Raw genomic sequence first — 27,835 nt, forward strand, 5'->3', positions numbered from 1 at the left:
TCGAGGCGTGGAGCTTGGCTTGCCAGTGTTGACAGCTGTAGCTACTAGGCCATAATTTCAACAACCAACAGAAACAGATCATATCTGTATGGGCTCCTTTCTTCCCACATAACAAAAATGTAAACACCATTTGGCTCCTGCAGCGCTTATAGCAGGAAAGAAATGACTCGTTTGGCCTAGCATTGCCATGGGTATTCATGAGGCCTACACTGACAGACTGAAAGGCTTACACAGTGGTCCCAATTCCACACAAAGTGGCTTATCAGAAGGAGGGAACTTTCTGTACAAACAGTCAGTCGTGATTAATTGCTTTTTATCTCCCAACGAGGTTAGCCTTTTCAGGCATGTAACAATAATGTTCTGTCTAGATTCTATCTCATCACAGAGCTCTGCACTTAGTGAATGTCGCCTGGGAGTGTACTGTACTGTACTCCTTGATAAAGATGAATCAAAACATGAAGCTCTGATTGGGGATCCTGAATAGGACTTTCCTACACACACTGGCACTGATAAGCACAAACACTTCACCTAAAAAGCAACAATATGCTACTTATTTTTTACTTTGAAGTACTTAAGGTAATTGAATGTAATTTGAATGGCAGGGGTATTTGTTTACTTTAGAAAAACAAAGTGCATTTTAAGTACTGGCACCTTCAGAATGCACATTCATTGTATGACTTGCCACAGAGCTGACAATGTCAGCCTTTGGGTATTTTCAATTAATTCTTAGTTTATTTTAATTTTATTCCACCCTACTGTCCAAGGTAGTCTTGGCAAGATAGTAGCAATTGGAAGCCTGCATTACAACAGTTAATATTTGTGAGTGTATCGGGCCATGTTGTGTGATGCACTCCTGTTATGGATTCTGTCCCCTGTCAGGTTAAAAGCTCAATAACCACAAATGCAGATGAACCCGGTGGTAAAGCTGATTGCTAGCCACTTCAGGCTCAGCCTCCACTCTGTTACGCTAATAAATAAATGTCACACGTGATTATAATTAGTTGGGTTGTGCACGTTATGTTTTGATTTGTTTTGCTTTTGTATTTATTATATTAGTATTTTGCTTTTTTTTTACACTTGTTATGTTTCACATTTTATTTTGTTTATTACCCAAAGGGAGGCACATTGTTGCTTATTTTGTATTGCTGTGTTTAAGTTTAGTGTGTTATTATTTGTAATACAGCACAGGTGATTAGAGGGAGAAAATAGTCCCATTCCCCAATTCAGAATGCAGCCTGGCATTTTCCATTTGCACCAATTAACTATCACTGACAGTCTATTAAGTCTATTATAAAAAGGGAACTAAAAGTACAGGAAATGAGTGAGTGGTTCCAGGGGGAGGACACATGAATTCGGCCATCTTGACAGACAGACCTGGATGGTAACAACAATATCCATTCCTTTGTTTTGTCAGTTCCGAGGTACCCCGCAAAAGGGATATCATGCGCCAGCCTCATGACCTCAGGCCGACAAGACGGGGGAACCAATAATTGTGTTACAGGCTGTGACGGTGCCCGTGGCAAGGTTTACCCTATACAGTAATTGCCCCCTGATAATGAAATGTGGAAATACTAGCGCCCCAGCGCCTTAAACATCATTACCTTCAATAGATTGGACCTGTCCCCAAGTGTGCACTAGTGAGGGGTCATTGTGTTGGCCCCACACTATGTCCGCGCTTGAGTACCACATGTCCAGTATATTGAGAGGGGCGGGAGTAACATCTGCCCTAGATGGCCCAGTAACCTCGCCCTCTCGGTCACACTGCGTTCCAACCCCCTTTGACTGGCGTTTGTTATCATTGGAGGATTCTCCCATCAAACCCCAACCTTGTCTCATTAATGCTCCCTCCCATTTTTGTATCCGTCTCTCTTTATTTGTTTTTCTTGGATGAAAAAGGGGGGAAAACATTTTAGTTTGAAAGGGAAAAAAATTACCAATTATTTCCCTTTCTTTTCTGCCACGTTTAGTGTGCGGTCGAGACTGATTTGACCAATTCTTTATAACTTTGCCAGTCTCGACCTAGAATTATTGGGTGTGGTAGCCTTTCCACCACCCCAACTACGAGGTGGTGTTTTATCGGTCCTATCGATAAATATACTTTTAGGGTGGGGTATGTCGCCGTATCTCCATGGACGCAGGAGATCGCCACCTGGCCTTGTGGCTGCCACGACACACTGCTCAAGAGAGCTGCCTTAATTAAGGTCTGCCCACACCCGGTGTCCACTAATGCGTGGGTTTTCACCTTACCCAAAACTGCATTAACAATACAAGGCCTCTCCCAACCATTTTCCCCTTGCTTACCCGCTTCAGATGCCCAATTGAACATTGCCACGTCACACTCCATTGCCGATGGGCATGACCTGGCCTGGTGACCCTGTTGGTTACATCTAAAACATATAGGGGGAAGGAGGGAACATTGGTTATTTGTCTGTCCCGTTGCTGGTATGTGCAGAAGCTCTACCCCTGCTGGGGGCCAAACTTGACCTCCATGAAGAGGAGGCAAGGTTGCCCATTGGGGCTGGAGATCTAGGATGTCTCAGTCCCGATATTGTAGGTGGAGCAGAGAGAGGAGGTGGTACTCGGCTGCTCCGTTACGCTGGAGCGGTTAGCAGGCCGGTCTAGGCAGACACCAGGTCCTCGAAGTCCTCAGCGAGTTTCACTGCCTCCTCCAGGGTGTCGGGATTGTGTCACCGACCACATGGCAAAACTGCTCAACCACAATAATCTCTCTCACCTGTAGGCTTGTTTTCTGGGTGGGTTTGAACCAGTGCACCATGTGATCATGCAGTTTTTGCGCAACAACCCTGGGATGTGTATCCGGGGACCTCTTGTACTTCCAGAGCCGTACACGATGTGTTTCCCCTGTGATATTTAAGCGGTGCAGAATGGCTTGCTTTATCAGGTTGTACTGAGCAGCTTCGGTGTCCGTCATGGCCTGGTAGGCTGCCTGCGCTTCCCCGATCAGTCGGGGTCCCAGCTGGCTTGCCCAGAATTCCTTGGGCCATGACGTGGTGGTAGACAGCCACTCAAAAGCAACCAGGTAAGCCTCTGGGTCATCCTCCGCCATCATTTTCTGTGCCCTGGCCTTTGGGGTTGTCATCACGGTTCCCGCCGGTGCCGTGGGCGATATCGCCAGCCCGACCCTCTCGATCAGTGCCGCGTCCCGCTCCTCACTCCGTCTTTCCGCGACCTCCCGTCTGCTGTCCAGCTGCTCCAGCAGTGTTAACAATTATGTGTGATCCATCCCTGTTCTGACACCACGTGTGGCAAAGTGGTTAACTGTGTACAGGTGAAAGTAATGCAGAAGTGATTAATAAACAGACAGACAACGATAATCCAGGTGCAATGTTGTTTAATGGTTTTTTAAATCTAATGGCCTGATGCCTCCAGTGCCCAAGAGGGATGAGACCGCGTCTCCAGCGCCCAAGAGGTAGTAGCATGTATCTCCAGCGCCCAAGAAGGGGAAGCCTGAGCGTCCAGAGCCCAAGAGGGGGAAGGCCGAGCATCCAGCCCAAGAGGGGGAAGCCCATGTCTCCAGTGACCGAGAGAGAGCCGCACCAGTCTCCAGCAACAGAAGGAGACTACCTGCTGCTCCCGCCTCCACCACCAGAAGAAGACTACCTGTTGCTCCCGCCTGCACCACCAGAGGAAGACTATTTGCTGCTCCCGTCTCCACAGCCAGAGGAAGACTACCCACTGCTACCGCCTCCACCACCAAAGGGCAATCGGCCATGCCGACCTCAGCAACCGCTACATGAACTGCTGAGGGTAGTGTGGTGAAAGCCAGGGGCTCAACTGGTGCCGTCGCCTTCCGAGGGTCCTCTGCTGCCGTGGCCTCCTGAGGGTCCGCACCTGCCATCGCCACCCAAGGGACCATTCCTGCCCGCCTGGGGGATGCCTGTTCACCATCGCCTCAGGATGCCATTTTGTGATAGTATTATTATAAAGTTTAAATGTGGTCTGGCAGATGCGATGTTAGCAGCTCGTCTCTGCCAGACATCTCGTGAGAATGTGTGGTCGGCAGTGAATGAATTATTAACAGAATGTGGCCATCTCCGGATTGATTCATTTATTGTTAAATTGGATATGGCCATTTTTATATAATCTGGGCTTTGTTTTGTGTTCAGGGTGGGTTTTGTAGGCGAAAGAGGGCAAGAGAGAACAAAAAAGAAAGTAAAAATAATAAATTCTACTTGTGCTGGACGGATCAGCGTGGTACTTGTTTTGGACGGAGGCAATTCATTTTGTGTTTGAAATTTGCTTTTGTTTGACTATTTGTTTTGCTCTGTGAGCAGTGTTTTGTTTAAAAATTTAATAAATACGCACACCAGCGCCTTCAACCTGCAGTACCTGTCTTTGCCTCTGTCAGCTTCCTGGTCTGGGGACGTCACCACACAGTCGTCCTGTCACAAGCGACCACTACCCAGAACCACCCCCCTGGGAAACCCTTAACCTATAACTTTTGGTTCCTCTGTAGTACACTTACATTGGGACTTGGAACTGTAAAATGTATGTGGATAAGGCAGCTATGGCATATATCTATATTGTGGTAACGTGACTGGCGGTCAAGGCTTGCCAGCGGCAGAAATAGCACTCACTCAGATGTAGTGTAGTTGAGCACGTTTGCACACTTTTATTCTTTACAAACAAAACACAGAGGAATAAAATAACAGTTTTAACATAAATACTACTGTGACAGAAATACAATGAATCTTGGTTGTAAATCTCACTCCCGACCTGTGAGGGCGCTAAACAGCGAGAACAGAGTTCTTTGAACGGGCTGGTCTGACAGTTCTTTCCCAGGGTCAGGAAGTTGGCCAGTCTGGATGAAGACGAGACTCTGTTGCAGATTGGAGAGGCGGTTGCACTTGTATACCAAGGGGTCATGTGTGAAAGCATAAAAGGGGGCGGAGAATCGCAATCTGTTCCTTCGTTTGGTTTTGAATTTTAAAACTGTAAGGACCTGTGAGAGACCCAGTGATAAAAGTACCGTGAGTGTTTTGTTTTGTTTGTCTATGATTGTTTGTTTGCAATTATTAGACGGCTATCACGTTCCAGAGCTTTTGCCAAGGGCCAGCACAAAACCCGGAACAGCACTTCACTTTTGTCACGAATAAACTTGTATCACCCACAACGAGCACTACAGCACACACCCAGGACTGGTGACCGTGTTTATTATTTGGGACTGTAACCTGTTTATTTACTTCCAGTGCATTACACATTGTTGTGTATTGCTTGGAGTTTGTTTGGTCACCAGACCAGGATTATAATCATTAAAAATTGTTTCCAACTGGATTACAATTCTCTGTTTGTTCATTGCGCACTGCATCACTCCTGCACCTGTACACAATCAGCCACTTTGCCATATTACACACAGAACTCTTAAACACACAAAACAAAACAGCACCCAAGTACAGCTATCACAGTACCTCTATCACTCTTCATCTGTTACTCTCCTTCTCCGATCTACTCTCTCCTACACAATCCACACCAAACAATTATTTTACAGGGTGCGACCCGGGGTAATGACAATCGACCATTCAATTACCACTGGCCACATTCCACACTTTTCAATAAAAAAATCACACCAACACTTACACAATCCCCACACCAATTAAATAATTACATTCGCCTCAAGCTCGGCTATTTTATTTTCATCAATCGACCCCTATTATGTATCACAATTGATACCTGTGGTACACAGAGGTATCAAATGTACTTGCCTCGACTCTCACCAGATGGCAGCATAAAGAATCATACCTCCCTCTTGAGCACTTTTATTTGCCAGCTACAACGCCTGTCATTCAAAGCGCCTACTTTGAAATTAGCAGGTTAAGGTGTAGGTAGGCTTTTGCTATAGGTATACAGTGACAGTTACTAGTTTGATTTGAAAATGCAGTGCAAGAGGAAAACACTTAACGAATATTGTGCACAATACCCTGACCGATGGCTGAAGTCTCCACGGCAGGACGAATCGGGCCCTTCTGCCTTACCTAAGTTCTAGTGACTGAGTCCAGCTGTGCTGAGCCTGAAGCAGGAGAGGGGGGGAGCAGACCCCAAATAATAATTGCACGTTATTTTTACGCGTAAATTTATGCTATAAAAGTCTGTGTAATACATTTTATATGCTGCGTTTTCTACGGTTTATTTGAGACAAGGTATAGCTCTGCTGTGACCAAGCGTTATTTCAATTAGAATTTTGGTAACCATGGTTATAACCACTAAGAAAAAAAAGAGACTGTATTCAAACAAGTACACGTTTTTAAACCATAAATAAAAAATACAAAAATTCGAATGGTGCAGTGAGTGGCAGCAGTGACTGGGTGAGTGTGCCTGGGAGGGTATGCGTGAATGTGCAGCTGCTGCGGTACCACCTGTCCCAGCAGGTGTCCTTCTGAGGGCTGCAGCAATGTTTATCCTAAAGTGAGCAAAAGAGATGAAATGGAGAGAAAATAGGCCCATTTAAAAAAATAAAAAGAGACAGCTTTTGCCTTCAAGCAGCAGCAATATTGGACAGGCACCCTGAATAATACTGGCCTTGAACTGAGGGCTACTGGTTGACCCACTTTAAACAGTGGTTAATGCAGAATTTTTCGTAGTTAAAAAAAAAAAATCTGCAAAGAGAAAAATAAATCTTTTTGTATAAGACGGAATGAAAACTGAAAAGGAATTTAAACAACAGCTAATGAAACAGTGAAATAATTGCAGCATTATTTTCTGGTCGTTGAGGAGGGGTGGGGGGTGTTGGCAGAACATCCAAAGCCACGCTAAAGCCAGAAGTTTTCTCCTTCCCCAACTGTTTAGAGCATGGATCTCACTCAAGTTCATTACAATTAAAAGGCTGCAATGATCCAGAAAGACTTTCAGCGGGATGGAAAGCTAACCCCACAGAGTGCTATGTGTTTGGGATTCCGCTTGGCCTCTCTAAGCCTAATTGCCACAGATTCCCAAACACCTGTGTGTGTGAAAGGAGGGAAGAGCTGGCAGCCATCAGACGAGGCAGTGTGAGACGCACAATAGAATTGCACTGCTTGCTAAATGTTGCCTCTCATCAATAGCCTGAATAACTTTCCTGCTAAGATTAGTGGGATAAGATAGATTTGGCAGGGCTATCATTTCTGGGCATTTGCTCAGTAGAGAAAGCATAATAGACTTTTTATTTCCTGGGATTTGACCTTAAAGATTGCTCTTTTGACAAAGACCGCCAAAACCTCCTCCTTCTTCTTCTTCTTCTTCTTCTTTAAAAGCCTTTTCAAAAAGACATGGACTTATTCTATACTGTTACAATTATTTTATTCTCTGAAAATGTGTTTTTGACATTGCACTTTCTTCAAAGTAGAGCCCTTCAATTCTGTATTGTTTCCTAGTTTCATCAATATCAATCTCAAACTCATTATCTCAATAGAATTCCATAGGATTTCATAGGTGCAATAACAGAATGACGAATGTTTTAGTTAGTTATTTTGAATTGAACTGTCTGGTTGTGAAAATAACATAACAGGAAAACTACACTAGTTAATTAACATGAATAATTGTTTTTAAAAGTGTAGCCATCAACAAACATGTTTTAAATATTTCAAGGCTTTGTGAATAAGTGTTGAATCTGGTTTGAGAAGATCCACAGTTCTCTTGCCTAAAAGCACATTTCTTTCACATTCCACATTTTTTGTTCATTATTAAGTCTCGCCTAAATTATTTAAAAATCCCCTGGACTGTGCTAATGAATAACTGTTGTTCATTCATCCACATTGGTTTGCAATATCCAATAAAAAGAGGTAAAACTGGACATTTGTAGGCTATTGGATTACAGCAGACTAACTAGTGACATATGTTTCAATATCCCATGCAGGTTCTTAAACATGATATTCTGACGATGAGTAATATATCAATTGAGCCAAGTCTGATGTTGTTGCCCTTCATGCTGGAACCAGTGACTAGAATGTAACTCTTATCCCTTTTTAAAGTGGGCCGGAAGTGACCTTAAAGCTCTTCAAGCTTCACTTGCAATGCTTTAGGGAAGGTAAACCCCACTGAGTAGGCTGGGATTGTGTGTTTTCACACAGAGCTCTCTGGTAGTCAATCTATATTCTCTTGGAGGAGTAAGAAGGAATGGAAATTCTCCTTTGAATAATGTATTGTTTAAAGATTATTTATACAGCTTAAAACCCACTGGCATGAACTTCCCATTTTCAGGGGTGACCTGTTAGGCAGCAGGAGCAATACTTTATGTGTTTCAGACCAAACAAATCATAAAGATGGTATGATGCAGCACAGAACCAGCCAAGAATAGATCAAAGGGAACCCTTACATGTTTACCTCAAGGCCTTATAAAGTTAAATACAAGTACTAATAGATATCTCCCTAAGAACTGCTCAGGCAGTAATGCCACAAACAGAAATCACAGTGCATGCTGTAAGTTTGCCATGCAGGCCTTTGATCATTCAAACCGTTGGGGGGGGGGGGATCGGTAATAAAAGTACAGTATTTAACAAAGTAACAAGAAATTTCCAATCAAAGAATGTAAATTAAAATTTTCAATAGTGGTCCAAAAAAACCCAAACAGGTTCATTTACAGTGACAGTCATCTATATCAGCTATTTAGATTTATAATGGTGTTCTGCTTTAAAGTGTTACAGAACAAGGCTGTTTTTCACCACTTATTGTTTTTTATAGAGAGTTTTTTAAACTTTAAGTGGATTAAATAAAATGTGTGTGGCATCCCGTATACTAAAACTGTTGTTAAAGAAGTCAACAAAAATCAATATCGGAAGTTATTTAAACAGACTAGAAAGCTCTAATTACAATTCAAGAAATACCTTTCACAAGCCCATACAGATAATAACTGAGTTATTTATTTATAGCTTTGAATCATTATTGAGTGTGTCTTCCTGAAGAGATTGTGCAGAAGGCTATTTGGAGTAAATAGCTTAGTGAACCTAGCTCATACTCTTTAATTAGCTTGCGAGTTGAAGTTTTGTGAGCAGGGCACAGTATTAATGGTTTAGTCAGGAAACTCATGCGATAGAATATTTATTAAAAAATTTAAAATTAAACACTACTACATTATGCATATTTTACACCACATTCTTTGGCCTTTGGCCTAGCCTTTCAAAAATATCTAAAATAAGCTGCCTTAGAGGCAGGATAAATCTATTTTTAATTTGGCGATCCTTTAGTTTTATTTTCATATCAGACATTCAGCTGGGTCTACAAGCATAGCTCAATGTCTCATCACGCTCGTCAGCCCTACGGTCCCCTGGGTTGCATCACATTGCCTTCAGGCTTTTGATGTGGGCTCAGAAGAACTTGCTGTCCCTGTGAGTGACGCACATTCCTGGAGCAGTGAACTGGGCAGCGGACCTCCTCTCGAGGGAGGGTCCCCTTCCGTCAGAGTGGCAACTCCCCACTCAGGTGGTGGAGTACATTTGGGAACAATTCGGGAGGGCGCAGGTCAATCTCTTCACCTCGGCGGAGACAACACACTGCCCCCTGTGGTACTCGGCATCGACGCCCTAGTGCACAAATGGCCCAAAGCGGTTCTGTACGCTTTCTCGCCTATACCGCTGCTCCCGGCCTTTCTCAAAATACCCTAAGGTTTGTTGGTCTAAAATATCATTTTTTTTAATGCCCACCCCCTAACCCGTTCAGTACCTATCATATATGTAGATTTAAAAAACACCTACTAACCCCTGTATCTTTTTCTATTTTTGTATCGATAAATGATGTGTTGACAGGCACATCATTTCTATCATAGAAAAGCACAGAGGCACTGGTGAGTGTTCTTCAAGGAATCTGTAAGACAACTGCCATCAGCAATCTGTGATCTTAGCTGTAAGCCTAAAACAAACAAATAACAAGTGTCATACCATAAAGCTAATATTATGTTTCACGAGCAGCGCCAAAAATACTGCAAAAAAGCCCACCACCCCCCCAAAAAAACAGGAAGCATTGAAAGCACAGTGATGACCCCATGTGGGATAAACTGCAGATGGGCTGCAGATGTGTTCACAGGAAAATGAATCACACATCTGTGAGCTTTGCTTCTTTTTTAATTATTATGAATAGAGAAATAATAACTGGATTTATGCTACACACAACTCACACGCCATTTTTCCAACATACTGATGGCTCAGACGATTAATTGTGTGAAGCATTCTGATGGTGCTTTAGTGACTACACATTTAAATGGCACTTGTAATCACGCAATGTAATAATAAAAAACATGCTCAACGTACATCCAGAATTTAAGCACAACATTGCAGTGGCAGTCCCGTTGTGGATACACACAAGCAGCCCTATTCCATTTCCATTGCAGTTTATCTCACATGCCCTGCAAAATAAAGTGTAACAGGTCCTGTTCCTAAATTAGCTGTTTTCCATTTTATTAGCTGCCCCCCACACACAGCCAGGTGTCCAGTGTAGTTCCTAACAACTTTGTTGTGAAATTTTACATGCAACAGAGGTTCTTAGGTTTATATCCAGCTGTATACTCTGTACACAGTATAGACATGGAAGAACAACTACACTCCACGAGTCAACTCTGGAGGAATAAATATTTAAAATCCGAGAGGAGTGAAAAGGGTTGTTAAACTTTTTAAACAAGTTATGGATCCGAAAAAAAAAAATCCCTATGGTGATAAACAAACAACTTAAGTTACACACAATTATTTGGTACAGTATAATTATTTAACGATTAGGTAATTATTTTATAAATGCTTGGTTATTATGGAATTGGTGTGACCGTGTGTCAGGTGGTGAGTGGTATGGGTGGTACAAACAAAGTCCAGACAGTACTTTATATTCAAAATGATCCATGTTTATTTTAATTAAACAATTAAGCCGCCCCTTTACCAGTGATGGTATCGGGGGTACACAGTGGGATTACAGTCCCAAACAAAATAAATCATAAATGCACGTTATGTTTTATCCCGGTGCATGAAACTATGGATGGTGGTGCGTGTCCGTGTTGTGCTGCGAGAGGCGTGTTCCGGGTTGTGTGCTGGCTCTGTGGCTGCAGCTGTTATCTACTCATTCTCTGCAAAGACAAAAACAACAAAAGCACAGTAGCTTTGGCGCATCAGTAACTTCAGCATATAAGGCCGTACTCACGTAGCTGCGTCCCCTTTGTACTGCCAAACTCCTCCCTGTGATAAGCCCGTCACTATGGTCTATCCAATCGCTGCCTGCCCTGCAGCTGATCACAATGGATTTGTTTAGTAAACTCGCAGCTAAGCGCTTCCTCCAAAATGGCAGACTTCCAGTTGCCACCTACCATGGGAAAGCATAACACCGACCTTACACAGCGCCCTTTCTGGTCAGGAGGGAGATTTGCAGCTCAGATTTCTTCTCTCTCTGTCACACCGTGTAATTAAGGGCAAACACATTTCCACACCCATATATAAAATGGGGAAGTAACCACGCAGTTACTGCATTTTACCACATTGTGCGGCACATGGTATTTTCAAAAAGTTCTACACGCATTCAGGAAGTCCCTCCCTGCTTTTCCTGTGTAAGATAACTTCATGTTGTTGAACAAATGTCTTTGATTAAATCCACTCCATTAATGTCTGTGTGTATTTCATCCCGGTGTCTAGCTGACAACGATACTGCAGATTGTGCCCAGTGGGACATGGAACACCACTTATTGCAGCTTAGTTTTCATGGGTCATCAATGACCTGGCCTAACCATTTGCAGACCACATGACATTCAATATTCCCCAGCCTCCATGTACCTAATTGGAGTCACAAATCACCCTGCAACCACAAGCTATTGATGTGGTAGGGAACTCTGGTTTCATCCCAAGATTGCGCGTGTGTGTGTGTGTGTGTGTGTGTGTATTACTATCGACATGCCTGGCTCTAGGTGTTAGTTAGATTGGGTCTTTTTTTTTTTTCCTTTTTGCTTTGATAATGGAGCTACAGAAGTGCAGAAAATGCTACTTCAGCTCACTCCCAAGACAATATTTTAGGCTGCTTTTTTATAACACTGGCATATGCATTTCTCCCCTCTAGTTAAACCTCTGGGCCAAGTGGGCGAGAGTCTAATAAAAGTGCCTAATTGTTAAGTACAAAATGTCCCTGTTCAGTTTGGTGATGAATGCAAAAATGTGCTTGTTCACACTTATCTGGAAACAAAGGTGTCAAGTTTATTTGGGAATGAAGTAAAGTTTTGTGTTTTTTCTGTACCAATTTATTTGAACTGTATCTGAAATATAGAATCAAATACTTTCCGGTTCTTTTCTATATGCAAGCAAAAAAACAGGGAAAGGCAGCAAAACAGTACATAGTGAATAGCAGTACATGGAAATGCTGCTAAAGCTTCATATATATGTGCCAATCAGTTTATCAAGGCTCATGCTTCAGCTGTTTCAATCACAGAAGAGAATACATGTATTATAGAGGGTGTTGACAAAGTACATTATGACTTAAAATGGGATCGAGAAGTGATGAGTTTGTTATTAGTAATTTCCCTGAGACCTGAGCAATACTATATCCTTAATAATCTCTTATTGAGACCATTTCAATCTCTGTTTGGCAGACAGCACTAAGGTCTCAAATGTCAAGGTAAAAGCCTACTCTGAAGAAATAAAAGTCACTTGTCATACCTGTCAGATATCACAGCCCTGCAGATTATTTTATTATTTTCTTCCCTTGCCAATATTGTATCTAGTCCTGTATAAACCGATACAAAGATGAGATGAGAAATCATGTTTCCATTACATTGATTTGAATTGCTTTTAATTGCAGCTCCCTTAGGATGACTATAACCAGTGATGGGGATATAATGGTGACACTATATCACCATGTGTATGTCGAATTTACATTTTTCGATATATTTACAGTACCAAGAAAACAGCAATCTGATTGTGATTAAACTTTGTACACTGCATAATAGGCGCAGAACTAATTTAGAAAATAGATGAAAAAGCATCTATTAGAATCTACCTACAAAGATTTAATATGGTCTTTTATCGATTTTACTATCACAACTTGCCATGCTGGCTGTTGTATAATATTGCAATTTATAAATGTCTTAGCCTCTTCATCTGTGTCTTCACCCATGGGAGGTCTCTATAAAACCACATTTTCACATTAAACAGTAGATACTTAAGTATAAGCCCATGAGCGAGTTTGCATGAGAATATGGTACACATTTATTAGCACAAGTTTCTTACACTTTTTAAAAACTATAAAAGGGCCATTTCATAGTGCACACTTGGTGGTGTGCAGTTTTACTGTGAGAACCCACTTCCAATGTACTGTAGAACCACATGCTTGTGGTTTTATATTGTACTCACCATGACCTGGGCTGTTAACAATGATGTTGTCAGCAGTGTTGATGTAAAGGTCTTGACATTGTCACAAATACGCCAAACTATAGAGAAACAATGAAACCAACCAACTGAAATATGTGATATACTAAATAAAAGAATTAATAAAACATAAAAAAAATACTGTGAGCTATGTTTGAAGTTATTGGGAATAAACCTATTAGTGGGGGGCAGGAGGGCTTCCATGTAACCAAATGGATTTCAATATACAGATGCACTGAACATGTATATACTGTACCATATCCTTAAAATGGTATGTGTTTGCAAAGCAGCTAAAGTCCTTTCATACAGAACAGTTATTAAGATTTAACCTAACTGTGACAGGATAGTGGCTAGACAGAGACTCAGAAGCCCCGAAGCTGCAGTTTGGGCGCCAAAGCGCACATTTAATAAATAAAATAATACCAAATAGAAGCAAAAAGGCCACAAGGGCCAAAATATAGGTTTAAACAAAACACAAAAACTGTTCAGGATGGGCAGAGCCTTCACTGATGTGGCTGCTCCCAATTAGCACTTAATCATTCAATTAAAAAGCAGCCACATTTTCACATGTTTTTTGGCAGGGACAGGAATTAACCCCATCCCTGCCAACCACCACCAAAACACCATAAAACACTACACTATGTACAGGCAGAGCTCTTGCTCTGCCACATATCCCTCCCCTTGTGCAAAGCACACCTGGTCCCAACGGCCACCTCCCCCCTTAAAGTCCCAAAAGTCTTGGTGGTCCTCCGGGACCAGAGGCAGAGGCAGCTGTGGCAGTGAAAATGCTGCCGGGGGAGGTGGTCTCCTGACCTCACCCCCCCTTCTCTGATGAACACCACAAATCCCTAAGCGGTGGCACAAACCCACGACCCTCCGGTCAGGAGTCCAGAGCCCTAACCACTACTCCACACTCCTGCACTAAGGGACAGACAATCCTCCCTTACATGTCTGAACTCTGTACTGCAACCACACCACAGAGCCCCTTCAGCCATCTACTGCTCCTGCTTCGCCTGCCAATCCTGAGGTGGCCCTGTTCTAGGTTCTCGGCTCTACCACCTCTTCCTTCCCATTTTACACACACACAAAAACCAAAACAAACAAACAAACAATCCTTTTTCTTCAAAAAAATGTACCCAGAGTACCTGCTCTGAGTCCTGGAGGCGTTTTTATCCCACGCAGGACACCACATGTGATAGGATAGCGGTGAGACAGAGACTCACACGCCAGGAAGCTGCAGTTTGGGTGCCAAAGCACATATTTAATAAACGAAATAACACCAAATATAAACAAAAAGGGCACAAGGGCCAAAATGAAGGTTTAAACAAAACACAAAAACTGTTAAGGCTGGGCAGAGCCTTCACTGAATTTTACAAAAACAAAATGTACACAAACAAAGTAACAAACACAGTGTACACTCACCAAACTCCTCCCAAATTGAGCACTAGACTCTCCTTTTATGTGATGTGACTGCTACCAATTAGCACTTAATCATTCAATTAAGGAGCAGCCACATTCTCACCCTGTTTTTGGCATAGACAGGAATTAACCCCATCCCTGCCAACCACCACCAAAACACCATAAAACACTACACGATTTACAGGCAGAGCTCTGCCACACTAACCTGCTACAAAAAAAAAACACCTCTCTGAGGCTAGTTTATACATTGGCGATTATAAGAGGTATGGATGTTCTTGGTTGACTGAAGAATAATAGTGTAACAATAGTTTTGTAAGAGGCAGTAGAGAAGGGAATACCTTCTAAGATTTCTATATCACATGAACATGAACGATGAAGTGCTTTCTCGCACTTTTATTTTAGTTCGCAAAATAAATACTGTTTTTAAATAATACAAAGCCTTCCTGGATTCCTCTTGATTAAGTATACTGTTCTTGTAGCAGAAGTTACAGTTTCTTAGGTTCTAAGATTGAAACTTGCAACCCTATTGGTTATGTCACATGACCGAAAATAGTTAGTACGATTACCCACAACCCGTCCACAACTCTAGCAGTCGATAGTCAAACAACTCTTGCCCTCTGACATCACTCAACTGTCAGTAGTCAAAACACTATCAACATCACATGTTTAATAAAAGAAATATTGACCAGGGTTCAGTAGCTTGGCAACAGCTGCTGCTCAGGTGAAAAGAGGCACTTGGCTAGACAGCACAGAGCTCGTCGGTTGATCTTCGGTTCTCCTTGTACCTGGGTTGCAGCAGTGAAGAAGCCTTGAAATAAAATACATGATTGTGCACTGTATTTTACAACCAGACATTCTTCAAGCAGATGTTAATCTCAGAATAATGTTACAGAGTGACATTGGGTTGCGTCATGAAACAATGGTGGCTGCAACACAAATCATAAAGAAATCATTTTTGGAGGCACTGAAGTTTTCCTCAAAAAGCTTCCTTGACTACATTCAAAAGGTCACTTTCCTCTTAACCTACTAGGCTAACACTATCTTGTGAAATACTTCCCGGGAAAGCAAAAGCAGGTTATGAGTTGGTTTCTCACTCCTGCCCTGTTCTCACATTTACTTTTAGTTTCACAAGATTTGCCCTCAATATAGTCACAAGGGTAATTTGCTATGTCAAAGTACAATGAACTCAAAGCGACCCAAAAAAAAAAAAGAAAAAAAAAGGCAAGTTTAAAACAGTGTTCATGATGAAGAAGACCTCATGTAAAAAAACTGCTGCTTCTGACCCTAACTTAACCCTAACCATTGTTAAAACCTCTTTCTGATATTCCTAAAAGACAGTCCTTTAGAGCTGCAGCACATCCAAAACTCCAAAGTTCTCACACGATTAAGATAACTTTGCCGAACTGTCATGGCTTCTGGTTGTAAAAAGGATTGGCTACAATATTTGAATCCTACAGTACTTTCATTTTACACAACACCCTCACAAATTCCACGACTTACATTTGACTCACCTTCTTGTTCCCAGGTTTTAGGTTTACAGATTCTGGTGTTTCACCTGGTGTGCATGAAACCCAGGATGCACCACAAAATCATTAAAGTATTTTTTTTTTTTCAGCAATGCTTTATTTAATATTTTACACAGCATTTAATGCGTTTGCCGCCTGAAATGATATGTATTTGCACAATGTAAACTTTGCCTTATTATAACAGCTGTTAAAGCTTATCTGTTGTACCCAGCTATTTCCCAGTCCCTCGGTACATGTACAGCATTGTCAAACACATTCAAACAACAGGCCATCAGGCTAATGGGACGGACACCTCCACTCATGTGTAGGGAGGTAAAATAAATAAATTAGCCCTTGCAGACATTCATTTATATATAAGTCTTTATGCAATGTGGCATTTTGAGCAGGCAAAGCAAGCTGGGCAGGCTTGTATGATAATAAAAAAGAAAGAAAAAGAGATGTAACCCTGCCAAGTGGTTTACATAAAGACAAGCGGTTTATAAGGGCTTAATCCACTAGCTAAATAGGCTGGCATTGACCGCCGCTTGCACATACAGTACATGAAAGCATAATTGAAATGCACTGAATGGATCACACAGTTAGGAAACCATTGATTAGGTAAGTGACTTCAACCAGTTTAGTGCAATATACCGAGGTCAAAAGCATAGGAAAATACAGCTAAAGCAGCATTGTATAGTTATGGTAAAGCATTGAAAAATAAATAATAGAAAAGCACGGTAAACTTCACATTTACTGCATTTATTTACTGTAAATCTTTTATAAACTTCAAGTAGTTTATAAAGTCTCATAAATACGGTGACTCGTTGAGGCCATTGAAAAAAAACAAACTTCCGTTATCTCATGATCACAAGATAATTTATCCTAGGATCTCGACATCTCTCTGATTACTTCCCTTTTTCCTGACATAATGTCATAATAGTAATGACTTCTGTTTTCTCGAGATCCTGAGATAAATTATTTTGTGATCTCGACAAGATTGCAACAGTACTGTACATTAAAAAAAAGAAAAAATCATATTTATTTTTAATTATGGCATAACCCCTTACTGCTGCAAGTAATGGAAGGAGAATGTCTCTCTGTCTGTTGAGTGACAAGTAGGTTTCAAAAGTGTGAATTTAAACATGTGTGCAGGACTAAGAAGTACTAAGGTATTCCAAGTACTAAGGTATATTATACGCTGATTTTTTTTCCTTTTCTTTAAAGCAAAGAGTTATATCTCATTAAGGTTTGTTGTGTCTGTCACTACATTAATACGATTTTATGTCCCCGCAGACAACTACAAACAGCAATGGCCTCTAGATTTCAAGTTTTATCTGAGGAAAACTGAAAGATAAATAACATGAGTACACTTTAAAAAAATAACAATGAGCAAAATAATTTGAAATTCTATACATACTTCTTTCCTTCTCTCAGTAAACTGCCTTTATTGATACATTTTAAATAAATAATATCCAGCCACTTAATGGGTCAAAATATTAGGGGTATGCAGTTAGATATCGAAATAAAAGCAATTTCTCTATTCTGTTGCAACAAATAAAATACACAAAAACTGTGCATATAAGGCTAACACTGAAGAGCTCTCTTGGTTTATGTGTCTCTTCATGGAATTACAGCCTTATTAAGTACAGTATTATGTAATTTTATAGTTATTCCTCTTCTTATCTCCCCAGAGAAATAAGTTCTGGTAGTCTCAGGTTAGTCTCCAGCGTATGGAGCACACATTGTTAAACCCAGGCTGACAATACATTCAGCTCAACTGACAAGTCTGCTAAGGGAGGTCAGCATGTTAAACAAGCAGAGAGATTGAATTACCAAGGCTTTCCAGCAGAGGGAGGCTGCTCGAGCCAAGAGCGCAGGATTACGGTAGTTTCTTTCTGTTAACAAACAACATTTTGTGGGGTATCTAATATGGTGATGGTTATTTATCATACCTGCTGTTCTAGCAGTGTACAGCTTACCTGGAGATTCTGGAGATTGTGATGAGGACCACCAGGGTAAACCATTGACAGATTATAAATGGCTACCCCACAACAGTTTACTGCAGTAAATTATAGTAAAAGCAGAGTCCAGTGTAGTAAAACACAGTAAAAGCCTTGAAAGCACACTCAATCATTTTTAATCACTGAGAACTATAGTAAAGAATTGCAAAACAAAAAAAATTAATCTAATGTTAAAAGCATGGGGAAATGTGGGTACCATGGTCAACTTATGTAAGGGTAGGATTGTTGGACCGATTGAATATACTTCACTGTCATGACTCACTAGTTTTGCTTGTGTCATCATTTGTTGATATATATATTTTATAGTTTTATCTGTATAACTCAAATGATATAATCTCCAACTTTTTTATGAGTTGTATGCTTAACTACGTTCAGTTGTGCACTCCTTCCCAGAAGCAAATGCTGTAAGAGGTTTCAAGAGAAAGCAGCGTAGCGATGGTATCTTTTATCAAGGTGTGAAGCAGTCTCCTTATCTCTTTTGTCGTGTTTTCATGATCTTATCTGTTTTTCAGTGTTTTCCTTTATGGTTTTCTTCTTTTTATGCATTCATCAAGAAAGTTAAGAAATGTACCATGAATGTTTTTGGATTTTCTCTTGTTATTTGTTCCAATAAATACATGGAGGGGAGGAAGTCTAATGATGTGTAATATTGAGTAACTGAACCAGTCAGAGTAATAAAAAAAAAGCAAACAAAAGCTCCAAACATGGAAAAACCACCAATAACAATTTAAAGTGCTGATGTAAAAACATAAGAGGCAGAAAACGCTGTTTTTTCATCCTATTAATGATCATCATTTTCCCCAGGGCAGTATCTGTGCAACCTAACATTTTCTTTGTTTCTTAATTGCCTCATCACATCCATGATATACTGTTGGTGTGGAGTCCACTGTAACCCCATGGTCTGTACTGTATACTCGAGAGGACAGCATAGTAGATATTGACATTTTTATTCAGTCATGCGAAAGATACATTTTTAAAGCTTAGACTAGACAACATTACAAACAATACAATACACTGTATATCCTGCACTCTTTTCCATGTTGTACTTCCCATTGATGGAACGCATTCCGGCACATGTGAGTTGCGTCTTGTAGTTTGAGTGCTTGTAGAAAAAACTATTCTGCACGTATTGTTTTATTTGTAGACAGTGGGCTGGATTCTCAAAATGATTTACTCACAGTTGTCATTAGCACAATAATAGACTGCTTTAGACTACTCACAGGCCCCTAAATGAAATGTCTGAGTTGTTTATTTCTGGTTTGGTAATTTTATTGGGTTTTTGCTATCTGAAAAACATGCTAATGATGACTTGGAGAATCTGGCCCCATTTCTCTTCCTGAACGCATTTTTTTTTTTTTTTTTTTTTAAATATACACATTAAAAAAAAAAAAAGTTTGCCATTTACAGTATTTTCTTTAAAAGAACACAAATTCCCAGTAGCTAGATGCATTGGCTTGCATTTGAGTACCAATCACGGCTTTTCCCATGACTGACATGTTTTCAATGGCAACTTAATTCCTTCATGCATCTTTAGGAAGTTGACTGGAAGTACATCATTGAGATATCTGTGTGACATGTTTGCTGGGTGGTGTGATGTCACAGACCAGGAAGATAACACAGGCAGGGGTAAGAACACTTTTGGCGCTTGTCTTTATTAAAGTAAAATAAACAAAACAAAACACTGTACAGAAAACAAAATGGTATGTTGGCCAAAACAAGTACTCAAACAGAGACACAAACAAACAAGTATTGTATATTTTTCAGTTCTTACTGTCTCACTCTCTCCACCTCTGAACACCCAACCCTGAGTGAGGAATTCATGCTTCTTTTAAGCGGCACAGTCTGCACGTGAAGTAATTTGTGACTTCCCCATGCCCACATTAAATCACCCGTGCTACATAACCCGCACTCTGCAAAATAACCCAAAATACACCCAGGGGTGGGGGTTACCCCCTCACAATCTGCAACAAACGTTCATTAAATATTGTTCTCGAACAGCTTTACACCATTAAAAATGTAATTCACCTTTATCATAACGATTGCGTTTGTCATTTCAGTATTTCAGGTCAAACCCCACAACACAGAAGTTTGAGTTGAAGGAAATGTTGTATTGATGATTATGCGATGTATGGAAGAAACACTTTGGCAACAAACCTGCTTGGTTTGAGGGTCCACCACCTGGCCATCTGGACAAGACAGGAGACCCCCATAATAGATTGTACCTAGAGAAGCTACTGGGGCAGAGATGGGGGAGGTGGAGGGATGCGAATGTATCAAACGCAATAAAGGGGTGGGTATTTATATGATTTTGATAAGTTATATTGAGATGACAAAATGTGTAGGGGCCGTCCCTCCTCCTGAACTTGAGTTTATAAACTTCATATAGCAAATTTTGAGACCAACAAAATTATAACAATATATTATTAGGTAAGATTTTAATTTTTTGGGGGGAAAAAGAGAAGGAAAGTAAGTATTGTATACCAGTTAAGGAGCAGTAAGGACCAGTTGAGAATGGAAAATGTAGCAATCAAAAAGTTTGCAAAACAAAGCAAGGTAGAGCTTAGAAGAACTTTTATAGGGCAGTTCTAGTTATTGTCCACAGGTTCTGTCAACAGGTCATCCATCTGCAGTTTTGTGTCCCATCTCCTTTTAATTGTGTTTGTCTTGGTATGGTTTAATGACGAGAATGCTGTTTTTGTATTCGTATTAGTGAGCTTAATTGTGCATGCAAAACACAAATGTAGTAGCACATGACTTTAATGTTCACTACTTGCAACCCTGTTTATTTGAGTCCTGTGAGATTAGAGCACTAAAGAACTGGAATCCAGCTAATTGCAGTACTTGCAGTAAGCTGTGCACCTAGAGCACACCACTTTACCTCCTTGCCCCTCGCCCAAAACTGGCTGCACAATTAACACCCTAGCTAAGATATCCATGATCCAGGATGTGAAGACCTATAACTATCACCAGGAAATCAAACTAAAAAATAAAGAATGTGTTTTATTTTTACACAACATTCTCATGCATTTAAAAAGATTTGAAACATCAGCTGCCAAACCACCTTAAAAGTTTTATAAGACCTTTACAAAACACTGACTTGCAAACATACAGGTAAGAATAGGGAAAAGTCGATAAAGATGATCGTCTAATTAAAAAAAAAATAAACTACTTCTCTTCAGCATTTTGCTCCCACTCTCCTGCTATAAGATTTATTCTGCAACATTCATCTATTTGTTGTGTTAGAGTCAAGTTAGGTGAGGCACATCCTTCATCTTGCCTGGACAGACATGTGTTAGGCACTGAAGCTGCCGTATCAAGGGGACAAGATAAATAAAGCTGAAAGGAGGCCTTTGCTGTTTGAAATTACAATGTGTCATGTTTGCTTACTTTGCCTTTTCCCTCCTATACTTCACGGTGGCACAAACAGAGGGGCTTGGTGCTGCTGTTACAGCAGCCTGTGGGCTGAGGCCATGAATCAGGCTCTATTGGGGATGGAGTTGTTGATTGAGATGTCCCTGACCGAGCTTATACTGTAGCTCTATTTAGACTAGATATGGACTACTTTTTTTAAATTTATTTTTAAGGATTAGTTTTTCTGTTTAAAAAAACATTCTTATAAAACAAGTTAGGCCATTTGTGTGTGTGTGTTTAAGAGCCACACCAACAGTAATAATTCATTTCTTATTGTCACATCCTCAATAGTTTTATATGGTATTGCATTTTATGTGTTGTTAGTCCACTCAGTCAGCTTGTGTGTGTGTGTGTGTGTGTGTGTGTGTGTGTGTGTGCGTGCGTGCGTGCGTGTGTGTGTGTGTGTGTGTGCATGTGTGTGTGTGTGTGGGGGAGGGGGGGGGGGGGGCGTAATATCATGGAAGTGGTGCCAATATAAACGACTTGGTTCTTGATTCACGTGGCAGTACTAAAAAAATACGAGCGTACAGGAAACATATTACCTTACTTTGTCTACAGCAGGATTGAACAACAGTAGTATAGATGAACTGGAGAAAATATGCAATAACAATAATAATAATATTTTTGTCTGATAAAGGTTCCCCTGAACCCTGGTGCTGTTGACTCTTTTAATACAGTAGCAGTGATTATTCTTTTTTTTCCTGGTAATTTGAATACTTGGTCCAAAGCTTATTCTGAATTACACATGGCTGCATTCATTACATTCTGTAAGAGATGACGTCCCTATAGGTTTAATTAGTCACATCAGGTTATAAATCTATAGCTTAGTCAACCCAGAAAATAGTCCATTACTCCTTTAGAACATTACATTTGCTAACCTATATGTCACTGTGGCATTGCTCATTATTGAACCCAATGGCTTAGCTGCTATTAAACTAGAATAATATAGGAGGAATGTGGCAAGCTATTAATTACCAGGTGCATGCACTGTAGGGCTTGATTTATTTACTTAGTTATTACTGGAGATACCTCTTAGTGAGCAATGGCTATGGAATAATTGTGTATGGGTTTTTTTGTTGTTTTTCTAACAGTATGGTGAATGTGTGAAGAGATAAACACCTTAATGAGATGCAAAGCAAGGGCAAACAGAACTATAAATTATTTGAACAGTATGAGAAAAAATATATATAACGGAGTCTGGTATATTTTCTTTTATTTAGGCTACTTTTAAATTGGTTCCATGGCTTATGTAGAAACTAGTCCTGCAACCTGACTAATTAAGTCTTTAAGTCTTTCAGTGCAGCTGTCACACAATGTTAAAACCTGCTTGCTGCACTTTTCTAGCAAGCTGCAAGGTTATTGGCTGAAGCAGTTTTGCTTGAGAAAGAAATTATCATTGGTTAAAATTTTAGTACATACTCCAATTGGCTAGAAATGGTTGGCACAGTGCGAGATTGACGGTTGGCAATTCACATTTCAATTAATTAATTCACAGGTAAATCGTGGAGCAATCAATTCACCCAGAAGCCCATCAAGCCTTTCGTATGGATGAATTGACTAATTAATTTATGGATTGCTGCACGAATTGATGAATTAATTTCTGAATTACTGCCCAAATTGATTAATTCATTGCTGAAGTGCTGAATTAATTTCTGAATTGATGGACGAATTGACAAATGAATTTATAAATTTCTGCACAAATTGATTAATTCATTGATGAATTGACAAAAAAAATTATGAATTGATTAATTTACTGATGAATAGTTTTGGCACAAATGGCGCTCCATATGTGCAGGCCAATGAGAGACCATCAGGATCGAAACCTGCTGTTAATCAGAAAGGACTGTTCAGGCAAACAAGTCTAAAGTGGCTGCATTGCAGGAAGACACAAAGACAGTGTTGGGTCACTTCGAGTGGCTGAAGATTCCAAGGACTGGACAGTGCACAAAAGCTGTGCTGATCCCAATTGGGATTGAAGATCCCTTGGAGAAGGACTTCTAATTGAACTATTGAACGTATCAAGTTTCACAGCCAGAAGACGACAGAGTCAGTGTTGCCAGAGAACTGTTGAGTATAGTCTAAATTTACATTCCCCTCATGCAACCAAAGCTAAATAGATTGCAAGATAGTCACATTGAAGTTTGACTAGTTAACTATTTAAACTTACACACTTGGTAAGTAACTGTAAGTTAGGATACCTCATGCATTTACATGAAGAGCTTTTGAGATAACTTGCTATATTTTAGTTAAATACATATTGCTATGTTTAGAATGATGGTTTAAGGTAAAGCAGGCTGTTAGATATACAGAGCTGTTTAAACTCCTTTCCTGTCTTTTTGTGGTTACAGTTCTATGCTACTAGTGTGATGACGTTATTAGCTTATTTAGCACACATCAGAAGGCTTATTTCTGAGTGATATTTCTGTCTTTAATATTTGTGTATTCAATAAACTGCTACTGTGAAACTTATCGTGTCCAGTTTTGGGTGTTCATCAGTAATTCCTCGATCTCTTGAACGTCAATATTATTCTTTTTTTGTGATCAAATTTAAAGTCAATAATATTCTGAATTGGAACTAATTACATTAAAGTATATTTCAAATGATAAACTAACCTATTGTTCCTACACTCAGAAGTTTAGAAATATTAAAAATGACAGAGCCCTTCAAAAGGTAGCTAACACAGATGAATAAGGCTCTAAAATGTATACTTTTTAACTCTGTAACCCAAAGCAGAGATCATTGCTTGTATTGATCGATATTGACTATCTCTGAAACAAGTAACTAAATGAGGGACATGTTTTTTCCATTCTTTATTTGCAAGTAACTGGTTTGTTTTAAAGGAGAACATTGTTACAACACAAGAAACAGTTAAATAAGCTTCCATTATGCGATTTAGTTGTTTGGATCTAGTTTTGTTTTACCTTTTAAAAATATATATATAACTGGATATTATTATGTACCTTTGCAGCAGTTTGAAGGCATGCAAGATAATGAAAGCAAAACACAAACACTAAAATATATTATATAGTTTCTTTATTGTACTGTATAGTGGTTAAATAAAGAAAAGTTACTTAGTGGACAGCCCCAACCGAAGGAAAGTGTAAAGAATACCTTTCCCTTGAAGTGGGCTCACTGCTGCTCACTTGAGCATTGCTTTATGAAACCATCAAGTAATCCCCACAGAAATGCTGCTGCTGTTGACAGTGGTCCCAGAGTTCTAATTGTCCTTTTTCACACTTTATGAGGCTCTGGATTAGGATTACAGCCAGTATATCCATGTGAATCGGCTTCATGAAGGTCATTTCACACATGAATGTGTTAATGCACTTCTTGAGAGAAAAAAAAAAAAGTATTTCTGTGGGCTGGTTATAGATCTGGTTCACAGTCAATTCTATTTTACGACATTACATTTATAATAAACAACCAATTATTTTTGCCTTTAAAGGATTTTTTTTTAATAAAACCATAAACATTAGATTTTATGTCCAGAAAGCTATAGCAAGTAACAAAAAATACTGTTAAAAAATAAATTACACGTTTACCATACTGTGAGTGTAATACATAATTAAATGGTAATATTTACTGGAATTATTGTGTTATCTCAATGTCCTTTAATCCGCACATATATTAATGTCCTTATGTTTACTGTAGTTGAGATGTCTAGGATAATCAAACATATATTTTTGTTTAAACTGGGGAATTTAGAAAATATCACAAAATTAAAAAAATGACTTCCACCAGCATGGTACTCTGTCAAAATTTGTGGTTGCTGAACTCTGATTTAGCCATGACTTTTTAGGCAGTTTTAATTTAATTATCAAATGCTGCATACACTACTGTACATAAAAAAATATCGGGAGTAGGCTGTAAATAATGTGCTCGACCAATTAATAGTTACTGTTTGATGTGCCCATTATTGTAATACAGAAAACAGTGTAATAAAATAATCATTCGTTTCAGTTTTCTTTCTAAACTGAAAGTGAGTGTGTCAAAAGAATGGGATACAGACATTTTAATCCTCTTCCACCACCTTATCCCATCAAAGACCTCCTCTATCCAGCCCTTTTTACATATGGAAATTCGGCCGGGGGTTCCAAAAGACGGAAACATTTCCTGCTGGGTCCCTCGTAGATCCCTCAAGAAGTTATAATCTCAGCACCTCACTTGAACTCCCCACGTCTAGCACTCTGCGCAGAGATGCTAATCTGCATGGGCTATGTTTGTCTGAGCAAACAGTTTCTGGGTGAAAAGTGGCTATTGTTTCCACACGCTGAAATCTGTCTGGTGTTCTGAGCAAACACAGATGACATTTTTTCTACAAAGAGCTAATGTATGAGATGGACATGCTGTGCGCAGTTTTATCCATTTAAATATCTGCTTGCTAATGATAGCACACAGCAACTGTTGAAGTGAAATAGTACTGCCAGCATGCTTTGCTACAAATACAATTCTTATAGAATTAGAATTTGTTTTCCTTCTGTTACAGGAAATTATGAAGGAGGCCAAATACCAACTTAAAGCATCATTATCCATTATATTGCATTCAGTTTTCAAACAATAAATACATCTTCATTTAACAAACACCCAACAGCTTTTACTCAGGTTTCTGTTGTTATTAGTGTTATTCGTTTTATTATTAATGCTATGTAAAGGGCTGTGAGCATTAAAGTGCTTACGAATGACAATGGGCAAAAGTGTAACAGACATCTTTATTGGGAGTATCCTCCAGAAATATCCCCATTGTGACACAGTAGAAATACTATGAGGCTAACGTTTCCAGATCTTTAGTTTTTGTGCAGTATAGGACAGTTTAGGACATGTCATTTCTAAGAACTTAGGAAATAATACAATAAAATAAAATAAATAAATAAAGATCAACAAATTCAAATCTGGAACTTGAAAAACAAAAATGAGTAGCATAAAGTTTTTTTCATTTATAGTTTACATAAATGTTCTTTTCATCTCACACTTATTCTGGGTGTCAACAGCAAATTGAACCTGAGGTCTTGTCCTAGGCAGCAACCTGTGGTGTTACAATTTCACAGCCCTCAGACACTGAGAAAACAGCAGGAGGCCACTCTGGGCCTAGGGTCTCCCGAGCAACCGCAAGCAGAGCATACTGTAATTCAATTGATACAAACTCTGAGCTCCTTCTCCTAAAATTTGTCAAGGCCTACATGTCTTGGGAACTATTGTGAAGCCATGACCTTTGACCAGCTAGAGAAAATAAGCATTGGTGTAAATCTAGCCATCACATTGGACCTATTTCTCCCCCATCTCTCCCTGCCCAGTGTAAGCCATGTTTAACATTCAGTCCACAGACCCTGTCTGAGAAAAGGCACCATGCATCTGTCATGCTCTCTGTGTCTCAACCCTGACAAGGAGACCTAAATAGAGAAGTAAAATGCTGTTATTCAGCCAGAAGAATTGCTTTGTGTGGGTACGTTGTGACACGGCCCTGAGCTTACTGGGAGACACAGTGTCATGGGAAAGATAAGCTGGAGTGACCCAGCAAGTTTGCAGATGTCTCAATCCAGGTTGACCATGCCTTTACACAGCATGAAAACTGACTGCTGATGAACTGCTAAGCTTCTCTACACAAAACAAAACAAAAACTAAATAACTCCAAATACACTTCTCATACAAAACATTTCTCTCATTTTAGAACAAAGTATTTCTATACATTTACTACACATCTGAGTGTGTGAAAACACACAGTAAATCATATACTTTAACATTTGAGGTAGCACTTTTACGTTAGGCTTTCTTTATACATTTTGTATTTTTCATTGAGAGCTGAAGAGCTCACATTTTTTGTAAAGGAATAATAAAACAATATATACAGTATTATGCTTTTTTTAGGATGCAAATATTGCCTTCATCCATGTATATATATATATATATATATATATATATATATATATATATATATATATATATATATATATAAAATACATTTTAAAAAAGCCCTTCAAAATATTGATGTGGAAAAATTTGAGTTGCTATTTTATAGTCCTTTTTTATATTGCCATATTGGGAGCATTTTGTCCACATTTAACATTAACATAACATAACATAATTGATATAATAATCAGAATCATAATCAATAAGTTATTTATGCACCTGTTATAATATACATTTCTTCATAACCTTCATTGTGTAACC

General features: G+C 39.6%; 1 long non-coding RNA gene across 1 annotated transcript; it reads right to left on the reverse strand.

Moving 5' to 3' along the window:
• Nucleotides 1-10,814: 10,814 nt before the first annotated feature.
• Nucleotides 10,815-14,728, reverse strand: LOC131705342 (uncharacterized). Its single transcript, XR_009310318.1, has 3 exons — nt 14,459-14,728; nt 13,299-13,375; nt 10,815-11,035 (listed from the first exon to the last, which is right to left on the reverse strand). It is a non-coding gene; the product is annotated as an uncharacterized LOC131705342 (long non-coding RNA).
• Between the last annotated feature and the right edge of the window lie 13,107 nt (nt 14,729-27,835).

Source organism: Acipenser ruthenus, chromosome 2, assembly GCF_902713425.1.
Source record: "Acipenser ruthenus chromosome 2, fAciRut3.2 maternal haplotype, whole genome shotgun sequence".
Classification (NCBI taxonomy): Eukaryota; Metazoa; Chordata; class Actinopteri; order Acipenseriformes; family Acipenseridae; genus Acipenser; species Acipenser ruthenus.